The sequence below is a fragment of the Lycium barbarum genome, chromosome 10 (genome assembly GCF_019175385.1).
Source record: "Lycium barbarum isolate Lr01 chromosome 10, ASM1917538v2, whole genome shotgun sequence".
Classification (NCBI taxonomy): Eukaryota; Viridiplantae; Streptophyta; class Magnoliopsida; order Solanales; family Solanaceae; genus Lycium; species Lycium barbarum.
In genome coordinates this window covers 49339519-49359552 of record NC_083346.1, presented here as the reverse complement: position 1 = coordinate 49359552, position 20034 = coordinate 49339519, and positions in this window count along the sequence as shown.

Sequence of the window (20034 nt, the reverse complement as noted above, 5' to 3'; positions counted from 1 at the left end):
CCGGGCCCCGAGGGTTACCAGGGCCAGTGTGCAGCCTGCACTTGAGGATGTGCCCCCGTCGTCTGGATCTGTTACACCCCCCTTGCCGGAGGATGTCAGAGCAGCAGGAGCTGCTAATCGGGAGACGGCTCCACCGCGAGCTCCTGAGGTTTCAGTGCCCGAGCCTCCAGCTCCACAGGCAGGGGCGGAGGGTAGGGCCATGCGGGATGCGGTTCAGTTATTGACCACATTGATGACGGAGCAGGTTTGCAGGCATGGATTTGGGGGTGGTCGTGCGGACAGGTATGAGAGCTCCAGGGCTCGTGAGTTTTTGACATGTAATCCTCCAGAATTCTCCGGGACAAAACCTGAGGAGGACCCCCAGGAGTTCATTAGAAAGATGGAGAGCACACTACGATTGATTAAGGCTTCGCCGACTGAGTCTGTGGAGTTGGCTTCGTATCGATTATATGAGGTGGCGGCAAATTGGTATGAGTCTTGGCAGCTCTCCCGGGGTGACGATGCTCCCCCAGCGGTATGGGCCGAGTTTACTAAGGCCTTTCTTGACCATTTTCTACCACCAGAGCTACGGAGAGCTAGAGTTGAACGGTTCTTGAACTTGAGACAGAATGGTAGAAGTGTTCGCGAGTACAGCCTAGAGTTTGACTCACTGGCTAGGTATGCGCCCGCCATAGTAGCCGAGATGGCTGACAGGGTGCACAGGTATGTGATGGGACTAGACCCTTATCTGATTGACGGTTGCTTGGCCATGGCTTCTCAGCCAGGGATGCATGTAGCCCGGGTACAGGCATACGCCCAGGGCATGGAGGACCGACGTAGGGAGCGTCGGCCTGATAGGGGTTACGACAGGGGCCGGCCTAAGAGAGCCAGATCGGCTGGATATTCAGAGGGATTTCAGAGCGAGCCTTCCCAGCGGCAGGGTAACAGGTATTCGTCCCAGCCAGCCTACAGTACACCCCCACAGTTTTCGGGACAGAGCTCCAGAGTCCCAGGCCCACAGGTGAGCAGAGGTCCCGGTCAGTCGAGGCCACCCATACCCCCATGTTCTTACTGTGGGAGACCCCACCCGGGGGAGTGTTATCGCGCTACGGGCGCTTGTTATTTTTGTGGGAGCCTAGACCATCGAGTCAGAGAGTGCCCGCTTAAGGGCAGTTCAGGTTCAGGTTTAGTTCAGCCTGCTGGGTCCGTTGCAGGCTCATCTTCCCCTTCGACAGCTATACGCCCTACAGGGCGAGGAGCACCAGCGCCAGCAGGTCGTGGCAGAGGCCGTGGCGCAGCTTCTGGTTACAGCGGTCCTTCGAACCGCGTGTTTGCTTTGACCGGCCGGCAGGACCCAGGAGCGTCTTCGAGCGCACGCCCAGGTATGCCAGCAATTCTTTTTGAGAGATATATGTATGGATAAGTCTGTATTTTGCTGCATTACGTGATCTTATACGTCTGGGTATTAGAAATAGTAAGGTAAATGTTAACTTGGTAGATACCGAGATTCAAAAGGCGTCATGGTAATTGTACGATTTAGCCGGGGGTGGGACCCGCTACAAAAATTTTCCGAAAAATTGCTAAGACCCCGAATTGACCTAAAATTACGTGACAAAGGTCGTGCGGGGCAATCGACGAAATTATATTAGCCCTAACGCGTCAAAATGCATGAAAGTTTCGGAGTTAAGCGTGCTCAAGCCAGAGCAATTCTGGGATGGGTGACCCCCTGGGAAGTAATGCAAAGTTTTGCCCAAGTGTAAGTATGATAGATATAAATGGAAATTTGGGGTAACCAAAAGGAAAGTAGAATGTGTGGAGTAATTAGTGCCCTTACAGAAATCGCGCAGACTGATGCGGACTAAATGGGCGGAAATAAAAAGGTGCAATACCGCTCGGGAAATTGAGCGAATTCGAATAACAGTCAGAGACGTTTGCCAGTAAGATATTAGTAGATATATCTGTATGTGTGTATGTGTATGTGAATGTGTATGTGTACGATTTTCGTCTGATGCCTGTATAGATCCAGAGCCGAGTCCCGGCGACTGATGTTGTGATAGACGGAAGGTTTTACTAAACCGAATACATGAAGCGAAGAAGGGACGACGATCTGTATGACCACTTGGCGAACAAGTTTACAAATAAAGGGAAATTTTCATGAATCACTGGAGCCTTACTAAGGGTGATCTGATTCGGCTTCAGATTCTATCTGTATTGCTTCTGCACTTCCGATGTTGATAAGGCTCTGTCTACTACGCCTCTATGCTTCTGAACTCGATTATGTTCCCACCTGATAAATCTTTGTACATCCGATCCTGAATATGTTTCTGGTCGACATACTTCTGTATGATTGATTCTGATTACGTTTCTGTCTGACACACCTCTGTATGTCTGACTCTGGATATGAATCCGTCTAATATGCCTCTGTACGTCTGATTCTGATTTCGAATCTGTCTGATACCTCTCTGTACGTTGGACTCCGATCTCAGATTTGTCTGACATACTTCCGTACCTCTGATTTCGACTACGAATCCGTCCGCCATAGTTTAGTACGTCTGCCCCCGATTACAAATCCGTCCGATATGCTTCTACGCGTCCGGTCCTAATTCGGAAGCTGCTGGTATGAAGTGTCTGGTATGAAGAGGGATTACGATAATGTGGTAGGGAACTCAGCAGAGTAACAAGAAATGATATTGACTATGATATCTGGGAAGCGTTCGTCTGTTACAAGAATATAACTTATGGTTCGATGATTATGTGGGGTATGAGAAAGTATATTATGGAGGCATTTGAATCAGTGATGTGGAAAAAAAAAATTTACCCCATAATGTTGGTAAAGAAGCCATGTCGGAAAGTCAGCAAAGGACGATTATAAAGAGGACCCTCCCGAAGTAGTATGATGCCCCATAAGGTCAATTTAACAATCGAGGACGAATGTTTTTAAAGGGGGGGAGGATGTTACATCCGACATTTTCGCTTATTCGAAAAATTCAAGATAAATGGACTTGTGATGAATAAGGCCACTATTGGACATTTCTTGGTATGAATGTGTAGGTTATGAATACGTTGGTGTGGAATTACGGAAGGAGGCCAAGGGCAAAATTGGAATTTTGGAAACTTGTTCCATAAATTACAAAATTAGCCAAGTTGGACTCAAAACAAATAAGAGAACAAGGCCCAAACTTGGAGGCCCAACCGGCCATATTGGCCCAAAATCCATGGCCATAAGTCATGTGATTAGTCACATGACTAGTTAATATAAAGAGGTAATAATACATGTTTATCCAAAGAAGCTTCAAGAAAAAGAATTGAGAGGAAGAGAAAGAGGCATTTCGGGTTTGAAGGAGAAAAAGAAAGAAAAAGAAAGAAAAAATTTTTGAGGCCTAATCTTTGGTTTAAAAATCAAGTCCTTGTGGGAATATTACCAAGTGCAAAGCCCTCTACAAGTTGGTATAAGTATTGTGGCAAGAAAGCAATTCTATCCTCCAAGTGAAGAACTTGAAGAAAGGTGAGGATTTAATGCTTTTGTTATGTTATAAATGGTATATGTATGTTGTAGTATGTGTGAATGAATGAAAAACATGGAAATTTTGTGTGTGGAAAGATATGCATGTTGGCCGAATATATGTATATGTATTACATGTCTTGGATGATTTGAATTCATGTTGTAATTTAGTTGTAGTGTGGTGGAAATTGTATTAGAAATGGAAGTGGAATGAATTAGTGAAAATTGAAGAATGTAGGAGGTGGCCGTGTGGTATGGTCATGTGTTGATGGAGTATGAATTTGATCTTGTTTGTATATTAAGTATGTTATGGTGAAGTGAATGGAAAAGATAACAATCTTTATTGTTTTGGAAAAATGGTTATCAAGTTGTTGTAGGAAAGTATGCAACTTTGTTATGATTTATGTAAAAATGGAAATGAAGGTATCAAGAGGGAAATTATGATTATTGTTGATGAATTTGGAAGATGGAAATGTGTTATGAACTTGTATGTTGAAAGTAGGAAAAGATTGGAAAAATAGTGATTTAATGAAAAGTTGGAATGTTTGTGTATCTTATGAATATGATGTGAAAATGGTATGGATGCCTCCGGTGTATGTCGTAATGATTTTGATGGATAATGGATATGAAAATAATAAGTTTGGTTTGGAAATGCAAGTTTGAAACGAAAAATGTTTCGTTATGTCGAAAGATGGCTAATGATGCCTTAGTGTATGTTTTAATGTCCATTGATGTTTTGATGTCATTTCTGGGTTGTTGTGTTGATGAATTGAGCCGAGCTAAGTCTCGGGGATGTCGTATATACAGAGGAAATGCTGCCGAAATTTCGGTAGGCAAGTATGTGTAAAGTTGGAATATTGAAAGTTTGAAACTAACCAAATGGTAAACTTGACCATTTCCAGATTTTGGACGAAATTTGGATTGACGCCAAGCGAGCATAAGGCGCCATCGAGGTATGTGAAGCATTTCCCTATGTTCCTAGGCATGTTCGGGATATGATAGGCTCGGCCGCGAGCCTTAAGTACGACTCCGTTCCCCGGAATTCGAGACGGAAAACCGCTCCAATTCCTTCAATTCAAGTGAAGCTATTTTCTTACAAATTGCCTTTAAAGTGAATTTTTGTACAAAACTTCCCCAAACGGAGTCGGAACACTTCCAAACGACTATGGATGACCTCATAAGGTCTATTAGCAATAATTTACCTATGTAGCCTCGAGTTGGTCCGAGGCGGGCCCACAAGGCCCGATATCTTCTGTAAAAAATTTAAATATTTCCGTTTTGTCCGATTTTCTCTAAATATCTTTGGACTACTATTTTGTGTATGATATAACCATTTTTGTGCGATTTATACGAAATGATTTTTGAACATCTGAGATTCTGATTCTGATAATAATCTGCCGTGCCTTCCCGACTAGGATGTAGGCTCGTACTATGCATACTATCTGGATACTATGATTTGACTCGCCATTTGGCACCCTTCAGGTTGATCGAGTCTGTATGTTGAGTCTGTATGTAAGTAGTTTCTCATTTATCGGTTCGTGTCTGTCTCAATGCATTCTTTCACTGCGACCCGGGCCAGGTTCTGTTATCGTGCATATTTCTCTGCATTGTTCACTGCGTCCCTCGGCGTACGGGCCGGGATCTGTATGTCTGTATGATATTATGATTTGTGTATGGGGATGGCGGCCAGGATGGCATATGATCTGATCTGATTCTGTCTGTCCACCGCGTCCCGTACTAAGAGGGCCGGGTTCTGTTACCGCGCCCCCAGACAGGGCCGGGATCTGTATGAATGTATGCGTGTGCTATCTATATTTATATAAGCACATGCCTCTGTATGATTCTGTATGACTCTGTACTACTCTGCATGCATAATTCTGTCCGACATACTTCTGTCTGTCCGTCTGAATTACGACTATGTCTGTATGTCCGTATGGATTCTGATTCTGCTCGTCTGTCCGTATTATGATTCCGTCTGTCTGTCCGAACCATAATTCGATTTATTTGTATGGAACACGATTCTGTATGTCTGTCTGGATCATGACTCTGTCCGTCAGTCTGATTTATGGTTCTGTCCGTTATATTTCTGTGACTCCGGTTCGGACTATGCTTATATCTGTTATGTTTTTGCTTTACATACTCGGTAAATTTTTCGTACTGACCCCCGTTCTTCGGGGGCTGCGCTACATGCCCGCAGGTACAGAAGCGCCAGGTGATACGCCGCCAGCGTAGGTTTCTGATTCAGCTGTTTTGAAGAGCTCCTTTGATCCGGAGCGTATATTTTTGGTATATATCTCCTATCTTTTGTATACTCTGTACGTATGGATATTCTGGGTACGGCGGGGCCCTGTCCCTTTATATGACTCCGTATGTCTGTAGAGGCCTGTAGATAGATGTGTGGGTTACGGGTTTCGTCTGTATGTTAGCCCTGTCGGCTTATCCGTATGTTTCTGTATGTTCAGATATATATATGTTTGCGCGCGTGCCGTAGTTGTATCGGCCTACTTTTGTAATTTCTGTTTCAAAAAAAAAAAATCTGTACGATACGAAATTTGGTCAGGTAGGTATGTACGGGTACCCAGCTAGGGTGCCAGTCGCGGCCCACGGGGTTGGGTCGTGACATTGAGCTTCCCTCTTCAGTTTCCTATACGTTGGATAGTAGTCGATATATATAAGCTCTTATTCTTAGAAACTCTACGATAACTAATGTCCTTGACTTCTATAAGCTATTTCATACTATATTGATATATATATATTATGGAGTTATGCTGTGTTATGGATTTATGTTGTGTTACGGAGTTATGCTGTGTTATGGCGTTATGATGTGTTTATGGTGTTATGCTGTGTTATGGCGCCAAAGATGGGGTGGCGACCGTGTTCACCGAGTCCCATAATGGGCCGGATATGATATATGATATTGACATGCATGATTTATGTTTCAAAGGCGAGTGTTTTGATACTCTGGATATTGTACTTCTTTTCTGTACTCCTTATTTCAGTTATGATCCTCTTTACTGTATTTCATGCTTTATATACTCAGTACATATTCCGTACTGACCCCCTTTCTTCGGGGGGCTGCGTTTCGTGCCCGCAGGTGCAGATACTCGCTTTGGTGATCCGCCAGCTTAGGATTCCCTTTCTGCTTTCTTGGAGAGCTCCGTTGTTCCGGAGCCTAGATTTTGGTACAGACTTTCTGATATATATGTATATGTATGTTTTTGTCCGGGGGTACGACGAGGCCCTGTCCCGTCATATGTTACTGTTGATACTCTTAGAGGTCTGTAGACATATGTGTGGGTTGTATATAGATGTTGTTCGGCTGTGTTAGCATAACTTGCATTTTGGGACGTTCCCATTTGTAGTTGCAGCATTGTCGGCTTGCGTATATTCGTATTTTGGGATGTTGTATGTAGTGGCAGCCTTGTCGGCTTGCGTATGTATAGTTGGGACGTTCCCGTACGTTATGACAGCCTAGTCGGCTTGTGTACTATGTTATCTTTTGATGGTTGTGACTCCTCCGGAAACAGGTTGCCTTGATATATGTATGTGATGTCCTGAGATAACGTTATGTTTTTGCAAGTTTCCAGGCTATGTTTAGTTTCAGTTTGATTATGTCTAACAGATATGTATATGAGTGCCCTACTCGGGCACTAGTCACGGCCTATGGGGTTGGGTCGTGACATATAGCACGCTCAGTCACGTCATGAAATCATCTAGAACCTTAGGCTTGAAAATCTCAAGGATTGGAGTCATCGTAAGATTCTTCAGAAACTATAGACTTCTGGCATTTCTAGGAGTAAAATATTATGGATGTCATGTATGGAATCAAAACATAGGAATCATGCCTTTGAAAGAAAGGGACGAGCCTTAACATACCTGGGAACTCGCTTCTCGACTTTCCAACCTACCTCCTGTCTTGAAATCTACATATAAAACCATTCATTCTATTGTTAGGCTCGTTGTTATATACTTATCCTAAGCCTCCAAATAAATCTTTCTAGAATCTGCCGAAATTTCGGCAGCATCTCCTCTGTTTGTATGCCTAGCCCAAAATCTCAACTCAACAACCAACAACAACAACAACAACAATACCAACATCAACAACAATATTATCAACACCAAAATATTCCATAAACATCCCACACGATGTTTAATCCAATTTCTCGACCCATAAATTCCTTATACGCTCATTTAGTAACTTTTCCTCCGTAGATAAGCTTAAATCAATACTAATAAGGAACAATGCATACCTTTCACCTACTAGAATTTCAATATCTTCGATTATCACCATGAATCCAAGCAAAGTTTCGTCACAATTTGATATTATAATCGCAGCTATGTGCTGTCCAAACTTAAATTCGGGGATTTCACTTAATTTGCATTAAAATCTAGGGGACGGAAGTTGGGAGATTTTCTAGAAGATTTGGGAAATATTTGGAGAATTCTTGGATGAAAATGAGGTTTAGGATCAGATTTGATCCTTAAATAGTGGGTAAAATTCGGGTCGGGTCACTGTAGCAAGTCGGTACTGTAGTAGTGTTTCTGCTCTGTCAGCCTAACTTGTAACGTCCATAATTCTCCACTTCAATGTCGTATCGATGAGCGGTTTGTTGCACTGGAAACTAGACACGACGAACTTTATTTTAGGCTTTTACTTTGCTTCAAAACTCCTCATCTACTAAAAGATATATTTTCTCCAAGTTGGGCCAAAATTGCCCCTCATATTTTCTTCCAAGTTCCAACAAATTTAATTTCCTTAATTTACTTGCCCTTCAATCTTTTCATAGCTTACTATATGAACTTAAATCCTTATAACCTTAAATTAAACACATAAGCTCACATACCTCCTGAAAGGTAGCTCGAATCTCAACATACGAAACTACGGGGTGTAACATTGCTCTTGGTGTGGTAAAAACTCATGTAAAGCTCCAAGTTTAGATCAATTGTCAAACCATATTGATGAAGATCCATTGTTAGGTTCCAACCAAATACTATGCTCCATATCATCCCTTGCCTGTAACATCAATTTCTAAGTCTGAGAGCCTCCTTTCCATTGCAGCACAGTTGGTTTGAATCTCTTACAGTATTATTTCCACATGAAGTTGGACCATAAAGTACTGCTGGTCTTAAATCTCCAGCAAAGCTTGGCAAACAGTTCTTTTCAAAATGTCATAAAGAGATCTAAATCCTAATCCTCATTCATTCTTTGGATAGCATAACTTTTCCCGTGCAGGCCAGTGTTTACTTCTACCTTCATCTTTTGTTTGCCAGAAAAATCTATTGAAAAACTTGCAAAGGTCTTTCATTGCACATTTTGGTGGTACCATAGCAGACAACAAATAAACTGGTGTACCTTCTAAAACACTAGAAATCAGCACAACCATCCCACCAAAGGAAAGTAATTTACCTTTCCAAGCCTGTAGTTTGTCTCTAACCTTTTTTAACATATCTTTATAGAACATCTTCTGTCTTCTTGCATGAAAAATGGGACATCCCAAATATGTGAAAGGGAATTCTACTTTAGTGAAGCCTGTTATTTGTTGCACCTTTTGAACCAATCCATCTGCCACTTTCTTGTGCATGTAGTAACAGCTCTTGTCAGCATTAATCTTTTGCCAAGATACTCTTTCATACACATGCAGAATGAACATGATCTTATGTAAAGAAACTTTATCAGCTGAAGCAAATATAATTGTATCATCTGTATATACTAGATGATTCAAAATTGTACTCCACTTTGGCTTTCCATATCCCATGAAGTTATCATTCTCAAATAGAGAATTAAGAGCCTTTGATAGAACCTCTGCAGCCAGAATACAAAGAGAAGGAGAGAGAGGATCTCCCTGCTTTACCCCTCTTGTGGAATGAATAAATCCAAAGGACTCTCCATTAATTAGTATAGAATACCAATTATTGGCAATCAATCTCCAAACCATATCCACATACATTCCTTCAAATCCCATCTTTCTCAACACTTGCACTAGAAAACTCCAAGACACCCTATCATAAGCCTTTGCCATGTCCAACTTGATGATCGCAATAGCTAGTTTCCCTCTCTTTCTAATATTAGCAACTAATTCTTGAGTCAGCAGAACATTTTCAATGATATTTCTACCCTTCACAAATCCAGATTGATTTGTAGAAATAAAAGAAGGCAGAATCACTTCCAACTTATCATGCATCAACTTAGATATAACTTTATTAATAAAGTTGCTGAGAGTGATTAGTCTTAGATCAGAAAAGGAGTTGATAACAACTTTCTTTCGTAGCATAACCAGGCTAGTATGAGTTATTGATTTTGGCAATGTCTAACTCTCATAAAAACTTTTGATAACATTATGCACATCAGCTCCCACTATATTCCAACAATTTTGATACAAAACACCAAAAAAAAAAACCATCAGGGCGACAAGCACTATCCCCAGACAGTTGAAACACAGCCCTTTTAACCTCCTCAATAGTAGACGTTGCACATAAAAGATGGTTTTGTTCTTCATTTATTCTCTCAGGTATGAAATCCAACAAGTTAGATTCAAATGCCTCCCCTACTTGAGAGAACTTGTTCTGATAAAAAGAATAAACTTCATTAGCAATATCATCTATGTTGTCAAGTCAATCTCCATCTGTATTCTGAATCCTTGTAAGCAACAACCTCTTTCTTCTACCCTTCACAAGACTATGAAAATATCTTGTGTTTCTGTCTCCTTCAGAATAACATTGGATGCCTGCTTTTTGTCTCCAAAATTCTTCCTCAAAATGTAGATATTTTTTGTATTCAGCCTGTGCCAACTGCAACACCTCTCTATTTTCTTCTGTAGGATCTTCTTCAAACAGTTGTTCTTTAATCCTAACAATATTCTCCCTTATTGTTAACTGTTTAAAAAGATCTCCAAAGGTATCCTTGCTCTATTTTGATAAAGCAGATTTCAACCTTTTCATCTTAAACTTAAAAGTAAGGAAATGATCACCCACAAAATCAGTTCTCCAATGTTGTTCCATCACTTCTCCAAATGTCTCATACTCCAGCCAAAACTTCAAGAATCTAAAATGCTTTTGAAACTGCTGAATTTGTTCTCGTGTTGAGCGAAGAAGAGGAGATCCTGTTCTTGCTAAATGATCCATACTCAAGTTACTGAACCAATTCTGGTATTGCTGATTGACCAGAATCTTGTCCAATCTCTTGAATATGAAATCTTTACCAGCCCTTCCATTGCACCAAGTAAATGGACTGCCTTTAAATTCTACTTCTAATAATTCACAAGAGTTCATGCAAAAAGCAAAATCTTCATATTCTGTTGGATATACTTGTTACACCACGGAAAGTTTTCCTTGAACGTACAATGAATAAACTAACGAAGGGCACGACGTATATGATGTTTTAGTAAGTAATAAATAACGTTTGATGATTTTAAATAAGATTTCAAAGACATTTGAGGTGAGAGACAAAAGTTGTTAAGGAAAGCAAGGTATATGTTTTGTGTCAGAAATGATTTACGAGTAACAAGTTAATGATGATTTAATAGTGCCTTGGAGAAGAATTATAGCGTCCATTAGATCGTTAATGAGGTGTTAAACAAGTATCAAGAAGGTTCCATAGGGATTGGAGATCAAATGAAGTGACGAGAACAAGAATGGAGAAAAAATAGGTTCTACGGCCGATTATACGGTCCGTATAATGTTATACGGTCCGTATAATAGGCCGTAGAATCATCACAGTGAAGTCCCTCGCTGATGGGATTTTTAATTGATATGTTGTGATTGTAATTACGTTATGAATGATGTTAAGAGTATGAGAGAAACATTATATGAGAATGAATGTAACGTTGTATTATGATTATGATTATGGGTGACCTTGAGAGGAAATTACTGGGATTGGATAATGATGAATTTGACAAAAGTTATTGAAGATGATATTATGAATGTTATTATTGACGTTTGGGAGTTGATATATGATATGGAGAAAGTAGTAGAAACAAAGGAGATGATGCTCAATTTTCTATAGCTTTAGTTCAAACACGCTTATGTTATCAATTACCTAATATGAGTATGAACTCTCTTAAAGGTAGAAACGTGAATATTGAAGAGAAGCGTTCAAGCGATAAAGTAGCTAAACGAAAAGGTATGTAAGGCTAGTCCCTTCTTTCCAAGGCATGATTCTCATGACATGATATTTCCTATCTCTTCATGACTTTCCAACGTCCAAAAACTATGAGTCAATCTTGATAAAGAGCTTCATATGAGACAAGATAAGAGATATGTTACGAGTATGATAATGATGATGACGAGTCTAAGTCTAAAGAGTCTAAGGCCATGATATTATGTTCTACAAGCTAATGGTTCTTGTTATGATCCATTGATGTTGTTTATTGTATACACTCACCTTATATGCTAATTCCTTCAAGGTGAGGCAGAATGCATATGAATGCTCCATAACGGAATCGGGGGTTCACGACCTTATGTCACCCCGATAGAGTATAATTGGCTTAAGTTACCAGTCACGCATTATGATAATAGTATGATGAGAATGTGATAAGTCTATGAGATGTACATAATGATATCACACCGCACCTACATGGTCGGGCAGACACCGCTAAAGCGGGCAGCGTATACACCATGTCTAGATGGCATGGGCAGACACCACTAGTGGGCGCCATGAGATGGTACCCCGGACGCGGGAGGCCTGGACGCAGGCTAATGATTATCACACCGTACCGATATGGTCGGGCAACTTATACATATATGCATGCATGATATGATGATGATTATGAAGTAAGTTTGCATGTATTATTTCAGTTTTAAATGACAGTCAGTTACAGGTCGCTCTTAACTCGACGTTTCTGTATTTCATTGATATATCGTTATTGTTTATGTCTTACATACTCAGTACAATATTCGTACTGACGTCCTTTCTTCTTGGACGCTGTGTTTATGCCCACAGGTAGACAGGGAGACGGTGCAGATCGATAGGAGCGACCAGCAGATTTAAAGGAGCACTCCATTATTCCGGAGGTGCTATTTGGCTTATTCTTTTATGTACATATACGTATTTTGGGCACGACGGGGTCTTGTCCCATCCATATGTCTAGTACTCTAGTAGAGGCTCGTAGATACGCATGTGTGGGTAGTATGGTCTCACGATGTTACTATTGTATCTATATTTTTATTTTGATAGCCGAAGGGCTTATGTATATGAAAGTAATTGCGCTTCCAAATGAAGAATGATTTTTCTATGATTGAGTATAAAGTTAATGAATGTGCGCCTAATGAGTATGATAAGTAATAGAATGAGTGGTGCTCGGTGGTTAGCCCCGGGTACCCGTCATGGCCCCTATTCGAGTCGTGACAATACTGGTAAACCTCCTATCTTTTCCTCATCATGCATGACATTAAAATAACCCCCTACTATCCATGTCAAATTCATTGAGCTTGCCAATTGATAAATATTATCCCACAACACCAATCTTTCACCAGCATCACACTTTGCATCTACTATTGTTGAAATCAAAGACTTGCCACTATCTTGAAACAATATTTTAATGGTCACTTGTTGATCAGTGTCCCTTCACACATCTACCTCAATATCATTTGTAACAAAATACCAAATCTTTCCATTGCTATATTGATTAGCAATTATGATTAGCAATGTTCACACCTAATCTTCTCTTGTACTTGTCTATATGTCGGGATTGTTGGAAAGGCTCCAATAAAGCTACCAGTACAAACTGATGATGTTTGTGCAACATCTAAACTCTATGAAAAGACTTCTGAGTATTGACAGACCTGATATTCTGGATGAATGTTTTCATCATTGGGAATTTGTTTTGTTTGCAGCATTCCCCTTTGGTAGAATCCTGGATGGTAGTACTTTACAAACCTTGGATCCTGTTTGCAATTTTTTACCCTGAGCTTAAGCAGACTGAGTTTCTCCTCCATGCTTATTCCTTCTACCCCTTTTGAACTTTTATTTCCTGCATTGACACTCACATCAACCACTTTTGACATATCAACTTTATGAATCATAATATCTTCATCCTCCAAGTTGCTTGATTCTATACTTTTGCATGCATTTTTCATCATACCCTCTCCTTCCTTGTTGTTATCCATGCTATTCAGATCATGAGAGACTAAGGCATGCAACTCTTTATGTGGAGACCTCTTCCTAGAGACAGAAACAATATAAGTATTTTCTTTCAGTACCATAGTTATGACATTAGAAACTTCCTTGCTTTTCCTATTGGAAGGTGGATAGCATCCAACAGCAAGAGCTTTATCAATGGTACTGCCTGATATTTCACTATCTTCATTTGTAACATTATTGATTCCATTTTGAGTAACATCAATATTAGTTCCAACCTTAGTGCTATTGTTATATCCCGTGCCTTCGCATGTTTGGGAAAATTCGAATGATTTTGATTTGCAAGGAGTAAGGCCATATGTTGATTTGAATTCACATATGGGTGTGTTGTTCATGAAAAATATTGGTGTGGAAACACGGAGGAAGGCCAAGGGCAAAAATTGGAATTTTGAAAATTAGTTTCGGGAAATACAAAATGAGAATTTTCATTATTAGGCTCAAGACAATGGAAAGAAAATTAGGCCCAAATGGCCAAGGGTGGCCGGCCAAGGAGGGTCCAACCCACTTAATTGGTCATGTGATGACCATGTGACAAACTAAGTAAGCAAACATATTATATATACAAGCTTAGCCATTAGAAAGTTCAAGAAACAAGCCAAAGAGAGGAAATAAAACAAGGAGAGCAAGAGAGAAGGGCCATTCGGCCCCTTGCTCTCACTTTCACCCCCCTTGAAATCTTGCTTCCAAAATATTTTTCTTGTGGTATTTGCACTAATTCAAGGTCCCTCTACAACATGGTGCAATTATTTGGGAAGAAAGGGCACTAGTTTCTTCAATGGGACAACATATTTGAGTGAAGAAGTTGAAGAGAAAAGGTAAGAATTCATTCCATATTATTATGTTATAAAGGTTTGTTTGTGTTGTAGTATATGGAAATGAGTAGAAAGTGTGGAAAAATGGATGTTTGCAAAGTGGGTATGGAATATAGAATGTGGCGTGTGTGTGTTATTGTATAGGTGTGATTAGTTGAATTTTATGTTGCATTCTAGTTGTGTGTAGGATGGAATGTATATTGAGAATGAAAGTTGAATGAATTTGATGGAGGTTGGGAAAAATGGAGTGTGGCCGTGTGATGTTGAAATTGGAATGGAAATGAATCACTTTGTTTAATATGTTAATTGTGTTAATGTGATGCTTGCAATGTAAATGAAGATGAAATGATATAAGTTTGCATTGAAATGGGAAGTAGAAGTTTATGTCGTTTTATGATGATTTTATGACATTATGAAAATGGAGTTGTAAGGATACAATTATGATGATCATTGGTGGATTTGGAAGATGGAAACATGTTATGTATATGTATGCCAAAGATTAGGAGTTTTGAATGAAATATGGTTTTGGTGGAAAATTGTATATTTTGTATATCGTGTGAATATTTTGTGAAAACGATATGAAATGCTTTTAAACTATATGGTGATGACCTTGATTAATGATGAATATGAAATTTTGAGATTAGTTTGGAAATGTGAAGTCGGAATGAACGTTATTGCATTGTGTCGGAAAGTAGAACTAGTTGCCTTATATTGTGCTATATTGTGGTGATTGTGGACATTGTTGATGTTGTTGGGTTGTTGTTACTACTATTTGAGCCGAGATGATTCTCGGGGGTGCTATATTTATAGGGGAGATGCTGCCAAAATTTCGGTAGACAAAATGAAGTTAAGTGCATTCTTAAGCCTTGAAAATTCTAATTGGTAACAATGACCAATTGCAGATTTTGGACGAAACGGGAATCGAGTTTGATCGAGCGTACGAAGTAAGAAAGGTATGTAAGGCTCCCCATTTATTCTTTTGGGCATGTCTTAAGTATGTTAGGTTGATATTGGAACCCCGGGAGCAATTCTGCTCCTCGAAATCCGAATTAGAAAATGACTACTATTCATTCAATCCCATTGAAGCTTAAGGACCCTATTTTGGCGAGAAAGTAACCAAACGTCCGAAGCTTGTGCAAACATAGTCGGATCACTTCGAAACCTTTATGTTTGATTCCATAGACCTCAAATGTCCGTAAGTCATGTCCGCCACCTCGACTTGACCCGAGGTGGGCCCGCTAAGTCCGAAACCCTTTTGTTTGCCCTATAAGATTCACTTTGGCATAACGCCGGTAACAGACTTTTGTTTATGAATTTGACTATCATAAAATAATGTTTTGGTCGCCACGATATCTTAAACTGTATTTTGAACCACAACGACCATTTTGGAAATATTTTTGTGAAATGAACCCCGTTGATTAATTATCCGAATTATTTTGACTACTGGGCCAACCTATGATTTTATCAAGCTTATAAAAAAAAAGAAGGTTATTTCGACATTCTAAATTACATTTTGAAATATAAACATAATTTTGGGAGAACTTTTGTGAAATAAACCCCGTGTTGACCACTGGTTCAGACTAGTTGGATTAACGGGCCGACACATGACTATATTGGGCCCTATAGCTATTCCGATCCGTAAGTTGCATTAGTCGTTCATGACTCCGCTCGTGCCCATTAATTTGATATCGCTCATAGGTCCCTGGGCCGGTTATTGATCGCACGAATCATGACAATCCGACCGTATGCCCTCCTATTGATACGAGTATCCGAGTATAGGTGTTCCGATACAGGCACTCCGTTAGAGCTATTTTGATATGAGTATTCGGATATGAACATCTTGATCGAGTAATCCGTTACGAATATTCTGATAGTATGTTGAATCACTCTCACAAGCCTTATAAAATGTTTGGACATATAAAATGACTCCAGACGTTGTGTGTTGATACATTCCATCGTGCCATCCAAAAAGTTATGTATGTGCTTTATGACTACTGTCCGATTCCTTGAACTGATCCGTCGATTGAAATCTGTTTTGAAACGTTCGTAACGATTCTGTGGTAAACGTATCCGTAAATATCACGTATCAATTCTGATCGTTCCGAAATACGTCTATAATCCTCAAATGGCAATAAGTGTTTGTATCTATCGAGTCTGTGTTTATGGGTGTCTGGTCTCTCACTATTCCGTCGTGCAAGCCTTACCATGTCTATTCACTAAGCCGGACCAAGCTATGCTGTCGTGCGCTATTTCCCTATATTGCCTATGGTGTTCTGAAATAAAACCGTGAGGGGTGGTCTGGGCTGAGCCCGATCCCCAAAGCGGATAGTATCTGCGCTGTGTGATTTGATACCAGGCAGACGCGTTGGGAGTGTACTGGGCGGAGCTCGAGCTCCCGAGACTGGTCCGTGACCCGTGTACTGGGCAGAGCTCGAGCGGGAAAAACGGGCAGTTTCTGCATGGGATGACCACTGTATTGGGCCGAGCTCGAGGTGGCATACCCCTTGTAGACGCGTATTCTGATATGATCTGATATGATTTGATACGATATGTGTGTGTATGGTGTGACCACTGTACTGGCTGAGCTCGAGGTGGCACACTCTTTGTAAACATCATATGATTCACAGGTGGCAACATCTGATCCGATACGCTACGGCGTTCTGATATGGCATATGACTCTATATAACTCTGGATTATGATTCTGTCTATCCGCCTGAAATCTGATTCTGTCTGTCCATCTGAAATGTGATTCTATCTATCCGTCGGGAATCTGATTCTTCCTGTTCGTCTGAAATATGATTCTATCTGCCCGTCTGGAGTATGATTTTGTCTGTCCGTCTGGATTTTGATTCTGTCCGTTACGCCTCGGTCTGCCCGATACGATTATGATTCTATTCGTACATTTTGGTCTGGCTGATAAGATTATGGTTCTGTCCGCTACCCTTCTGTCTGTCCGGCTAAATTACATTTCTGTATGTTGTACTTCTGGTAATCTGATCCGGACCACGACTCAGTCTGTTCCATTCTGTACCTCTGTCTCTGATTATGATGGTATCAGTTACATTTGTGCCCCAGCTCTGTGCGATGATTCTGTCAGTTGAACTCGGTATGTCTGTCTTGGATTTAGATTCGGTTATGCCTGTTATACTTCTGTATATATTTCTGTGCTTCTGGTCCGGGCTATGATTATACTTGTGATATTTTCGCTTTACATACTCGGTACATTTTCGTACTGACCCCCTGTTCTTCGGGGGCTGCGTTTCATGCCGCGCAGGTACTCCCAGATGAGCTAAAGTTATTACAGAAGATGATCCAGCGGGGTTAGCAAACTCCATTTGCTTCTGGAGTGCTGCCGAGTCAGAGTCCGTATGTTATGGTTCTGGATTATGTTAGAGGCTTTGCAGACAGTGTCGTGAGTATTGGTTGTTTGTATGTAAGCGGCTCCATCAGCCGATATGTAGGTCTGAGTTATGTACTGGATTCTGTAGGATTATATGTATTTGTTTGATTGGAAAGAATATTTCAAAAAAAAATTTACTATGCATTTTACCTTATCCGATTTAGAAAGTTCGATGTGATTTTCTGTGTAGCAGGAGTCTGAGGGTTCGCTCGGCCCTAAGTAAGGGTCGGGTGCCCATCACACCCTCGAAATGTCGGGGTGTGACAGCTATCCTCCTTTGTTAGAATGTCTTCCTCCTGATGGTTATCAACTGAGCACCTAGTCACTTCTTCAAACTTATCTTGTTGATCCACTGACTTCAGTCCTTCAAGATTCAACTCCTTATCCTTAAGCTTTGCCTGAGAATCAACATTTGCAACCATTGTGACATCTGCCTCCACATTAACATCTACAACCATTGTACCATTAACCTCTTCCTCAATAACATCAACATCTGCAACCATTGTAACATAAGTCTCCATATTATCCACAACAGTCTCCAAGTAAACTTGCCCAGGGATTTACACTAGTTAGTTTACTCATTCTTCTAGCTCTTCACTAGGCTTAAAGGCATTATATGAAACACCATTTACAATCTCCCGTTCCTCTTCATTTGGAAAATTAGCTCCCTCCTGCTCTGAATCTTTGGTTTCACCGTCTATATTGCTGATATTAATTACCACGACTTCTGAATCATTCAAAGCTCCCTTAAGAGATTCCCCATTCTCAATATTGATATCAGTAACACTAGTAACTTGATTTTCTTCCACTATATATGTCACCTCCACCTTGTTATAACTATGGCCCATAGATACAGACATGTGTGATCCGTCATTATCCACAGGATTAACTGCTAGAACACCATCTCCAATTTTCTCAACTTCCGACAAATGTGGATCATCCTTATTCCCTTCCACATTATTAGAATCTACTACTTTAACAACAATCTCACTTGCACCCTTGTTATGCCTTCATCATTAAGGTCAACATTATTGGGATCTGCTACATTAACAACATCATCACCAACATTCTCCACTTCTTCCTTCTTCATATCAACTCCATTGATTGTCAAACTTTTCATTGTTGTCTGCACCTTGTTGGTAGTGTTTTCCACCACCCCTACATATTGACTATCAGTGGATTTATGACTTGAATCAAATTTGTTCAGCACCCAATACTTTGTATTCTGCTTTTTCTGAGCTATTTCAGAACTACTTGTACTCTTCTGATTATGCTGATCTTCCTCTACCAAACTAGCAAGAACATCAAATTTATTTTGATTCTGGATTCCTTCTTATTGCTTGGTGCTATTATTCTATTCTTTCGCATCAACCTTGTTCTTATTCACTTCACTTTGATTAAGGTTATTCTTCTTAGTAGCCTCCCAAGGATATGTAACTATAATACCACTAGACAAAACCTTTGGAATAAATTTTTGTACTAATATTCCTCCATATCTCCTGTTTTAACCATGATTATACCTCCCTTCATTGTTTTGTTCCACTGGCTGCTTCTTCTGATTATCATGGTTCTCCAATGTTTTATCCATATCAGGACTAGCAACCACCTCCTCCTCCTCTAATTCTGGATGCAAGACTCTACATTCAGTGCAGTATCGAGGTAAGTAATCGTATTGAATCTTCACCTTGACTTCACTGATAACCTTAGAGTATCATCATCCTCAATTTCCATCATCACAAACTGTGGTTTATCAGTTATTAAATCTACCTGTACTTTAACCCTCGCACAATTTAGCCTTATTTTGTTAACAGTAGCCAAATCCAACTGCACAGGTTTTCCAATAGCAGATGCCAACGTAAATAGAGACTCTTTCACAAAGTAAGTAGGCAACAAGTTTGGAAACGAAATCCAAGCCATGTCTAAGGATGTTTCTTCATCTATTTTAAACTTGGAATCATAAATTAGAGGCCTCATTTGATAAGTACCACCATTCCTCGACTTCAACTTAAAAGCAGATTTAGAAGAAATGTTGACAAAATCATCCATTAACGTGCATCGTATCAAAACATGTCGATTTCTAAAAAACCCTACTGTACATTTACTCTTTGCACCACATTGTTTAGGAATGATAGTTCTCAGTTCTTCCAAATCAGGCCAACCATATGAAAACTTACCAACGATGGCATATTGTAAGTTTTCAGTCAAT